At 29.2% G+C, this 4,234-nt stretch overlaps 1 long non-coding RNA gene across 2 annotated transcripts; it reads left to right on the top strand.

Moving 5' to 3' along the window:
- The first annotated feature begins 2,544 nt into the window (after positions 1-2,544).
- Positions 2,545-3,776, top strand: LOC143052015 (uncharacterized). 2 transcript variants are annotated; one of them, XR_012970977.1, is made up of 3 exons: positions 2,545-2,661; positions 3,018-3,096; positions 3,658-3,776. It is a non-coding gene; the product is annotated as an uncharacterized LOC143052015 (long non-coding RNA). The 2 variants fall into 2 exon arrangements; XR_012970976.1 differs by having other exon boundaries at positions 2,573-2,869.
- Positions 3,777-4,234: the final 458 nt, after the last annotated feature.

The raw sequence follows: 4,234 nt of genomic DNA, 5'->3' as shown, positions 1-4,234 counted from the left end.
ACAGATTTAAGGTAACATAAAGACAAATATCAAAACAATTGACAAATTTACAGTAAAATATGAAAAAAATATTAATAGGGTAACATCCGAATTAATATAAAAAAAAGTGGTTCAATTGAATAAAAAATCTTGAAATGTTTTGATAAAGCTGTGTTTGGTTCATGTTGTCTTCTTGATCAAATGACAGATTTAAGGTAACAAAAAAAATTATCAAAAAAATTGAAAAATTTACAGTAAAATATAAAAAAAAAATATCAATAAGGTAACATCCGAATAAATATCCCAAAAGTTGTTACATTGAATAGAAAACTTTTGAAATGTTTTGATAAAGCTGTGGTTGGTTCAAATTTTCTTCTTGAACAAATGACAGATTTAAGGTAACATCAAAAAAATTATCAAAAAATTGACAAATTTACAGTAAAATATGAAAAAAATATCAATAAGGTAACATCCGAATGAATATCCAAAAAGTGGTTAAATTGAATAAAATAATCTTGAAATGTTTTGATAAAGCTGTGGTTGGTTCACGTTTTCTTCTTGAACAAATGACAGATTTAAGGTAACATCAAAAAAATTATCAAAAAAATTGACAAATTGACAGTAAATTATGAAAAAAAATATCAACAAGGTAACATCCGAACGAATATCCAAAAAGTGGTTAAATTGAATGGAAAATGTTGATATTTTTTGATAAAGCTGTGGTTGGTTCAAATTTTCTTCTAGATCAAATGACCGATTTAAGTTAACATAAAAAAAATTATCAAACAAATTGACAAATTTACAGTAAAATATGGAAAAAATATCAATAGGGTAACATCCGAATAAATATCCCAAAAGTTGTTACATTGAATAGAAAACTTTTGAAATGTTTTGGTAAAGCTGTGGTTGGTTCAAGTTTTCTTCTTCATCAAATAACAGATTTAAGGTAACAAAAAAAATTCTCAAAAAAATTGACAAATTTACAGGAAAATATGAAAAAAATATCAATAGGGTAACATCCGAATTAATATAAAAAAAGTGGTTAAATTGAATAAAATAATCTTGAAATGTTTTGATAAAGCTGTGGTTGGTTAACGTTTTCTTCTTGAACAAATGATAGATTTAAGGTAACATAAAAAAAATTATCCAAAAAATTGACAAATTGACAGTAAATTATGAAAAAAAATATCAACATGGTAACATCCGAACGAATATCCAAAAAGTGGTGAAATTGAATGAAAAATGTTGATATTTTTTGATAAAGCTGTGGTTGGTTCAAGTTTTCTTCTAGATCAAATGACCGATTTAAGGTAACATCAAAAAAATTATCAAAAAAATTGACAAATCTACAGTAAAATATAAAAAAATATCAATAAGGTAACATCCGAATAAATATCCAAAAAGTTGTTACATTGAATGAAAAATGTGAATATTTTTTTATAAAGCTGTGGTTGGTTCATGTTTTCTTCTTGATCAAATTACCCATTTAAGGTAACATGTAAAAAATTATCAAATAAATTGACAAATTTCAGTAAAATATGAAAAACTAGAGGCTCTAAAGAGCGCTCACCTTGGTCTATGTGAATATCAAAGGGAGCAGATGGATTCATGACAAAATTGTGTTTTGGTGATGGTGATGTGTTTGTTCATCTTACTTTACTGAATATTCTTGCTGCTTAAAATTATCTCTATCTATAATGAACTTGGCCCATTAGTTTCAGTGGAAAATGTTAGTAAAAATTTACAAATTTTATGAAAATTGTTAAAAATTGACTATAAAGAACAATAACTCCTAAGGGGGTCAATTGACCATTTCGGTCATGTTGACTTATTTGTAAATCTTACTTTGCTGAACATTATTGTTGTTTACAGTTTATCTCTATCAATAATAATATTCAAGATAATGACAAAAAACAGCAAAATTTCCTTAAAACTAACAATTCAGGGTCAACAACCCAACAACGGGTTGTCCGATTCATCTAAAAATTTCAGGGCAGATAAATGTTGACCTGATAAACAATTTTACCTCATGTCAGATTTGCTCTAAATGCTTTAGGTTTTGAGTTATAAGCCAAAAACTGCATTTTACCCATGTTCTATTTTTAGCCATGGCGGCCATCTTGGTTGGATGGCCGGGTCATCGGACACATTTTTTAAACTAGATACCCCAAAGATGATTGTGGATAAGTTTGGATTAATTTGGCCATGTAGTTTCAGAGGAGAAGATTTTTGTAAAAGATTACTAAGATTTACGAAAAATGGTTAAAAATTGACAATAAGGGCAATAACTCCTAAAGGTGTAATACCACCAAATCATGGTACGTCACATCCGGTTGCATAAAAAAGTAGGCCTAAAAAAATATTCCCTTGAATTTGACAGTTGTAGAAAATTAACCCTGCATTTCAATGCACTTAAATTTTTCTGAGTCGTAAATATGTATGTTGGGTGTCTGAAAGCATCATTCTTTTTTTATTTGATGGTCTTATAAAATATTTTGGAACGTTAAGGTTACATAGTTACCAAAGGAGGTAACCAGTAAATAACAGTGTAAAAATTGGGTTGTCTACCCTCGGCGGTGGTTACTTTCTTATATGCAATGAAATGTAGTGTGGAATTTTCACTGTATCACTGGAAAGGATTGAACTTTACACATGCAAAGTATTTCTTTGGTTGAAATAAAGGTAAATACTGTACGATTTTTTTAAAAGTGCCAATTTAACAAAGACTAATAGGGAAAAATCAATGGTGGTATTACACCTATTTAGGGAAACTAAATGTGCACTCGTGACCCTATTGTACTTTCATTTTTAAAAGTTATTAATAAACCAGTTCATACATTGTAAACATGGACTATTCGGAATGGATTTAGACACAGAAAGTACGTTTGAGGTGAAATTGCATTGAAATGGGGGTTTACGGGTGTTTTCTTAGTCAAATGGGTGGACAGACGAAGCTGTATTTAGATTACTGTGTTAAATTTTAAATTACCCTTACAGTTTTTGTTTTGTTTATACAACATGTGAATTTTTTATTTCAGTGTTAACCATGTTCTGAAGAGCATTCTGTTGAAAAATCTTATATGTGAATTGGTCTGCAGATGACACTTTAGCATTAAAGTATGTATCAACTATCATCATGTTTTGTTTTTTTTTGACCGCAAAAGTTTACAATTTGCCATTGTGCCGTCTACATTTTGCACAGACAATAACTCATCTAAACACTTATTTGTCCTGGATTTATACACATCAGAATCCAGTCTCGCATACTTAAACTTTATAATTCTTACCAATTATTTTTTGTACCAGCATTCCAAGGGAATAATCCTTTTTAAAAACATTTTAAGGTATTTTTTTATTACTCTTTCTCCCCATTTTCTAATGTAAAATACAAGAAAGTGGACTTTTTGTGTAAATCTATTAGAAATATACTGTTATGAGTAAATAAAAAGACTTTGATACCAGTAGCAATAAATGATTGACTGAAAGGGAACCGTTATTTCTCACACTAGGGGAACAGACCAAAAACTCAAGTTACACATAAGGTCTTATAGAAACTTCCGTGTAGACTGTTAACATTTATAGAGACAGTTCTTTCAGCTAAAACACTTTAATTATTGATTTAACATTACATTTATTTCATTTTTGTGGGAAAATAATCACATTTGTTTTATTTTTTAGACAAAAGATATCAAGTTTTGATGAAAAAGGAAGGAAGGAGGGAAAATGGACCAAAACAGACCAAAACAGACCTTCAAATGAACTCTAAAAGGTGCAATAAAATTGTTTATCATCTTAAAGTGGTCTTTGGTATTCTATTTAATTGTTTGAATGCATATATCATGAGTTTATGATCAGATATTAGTCAACACTGCATTTTATAATGATACACTGAAATTAGGATTTTTCGAAGAAATTGGACTGAAATTGCCGTAGGATATGGCCTTACATTATGGTGATTTTCTCTAAAACTATAGTTCTGACTGAGACAAAACTTGACAGTTATGCTTGAAATAACTTGCAATTGGAGGGGAAAAAATTGCATTAAGTTTATTTGACATTTAGGTGTTCTTTAGGTGTAATACCACCAAATCATAGTACGTCACATCCGGTTGCATACGAAAGTAGGCCTAAAAAAATATTCCCTTGAATTTGACAGTTGTAGAAAATTAACCCTGCATTTCAATGCACTTAAATTTTTCTGAGTCGTAAATATGTATGTTGGGTGTCTGAAAGCATCATTCTTTTTTTATTTGAT

Source organism: Mytilus galloprovincialis, chromosome 11 (genome assembly GCF_965363235.1).
Source record: "Mytilus galloprovincialis chromosome 11, xbMytGall1.hap1.1, whole genome shotgun sequence".
NCBI classification, from domain to species: domain Eukaryota; kingdom Metazoa; phylum Mollusca; class Bivalvia; order Mytilida; family Mytilidae; genus Mytilus; species Mytilus galloprovincialis.
This window is presented reverse-complemented; position numbering and strand designations above follow the sequence as displayed.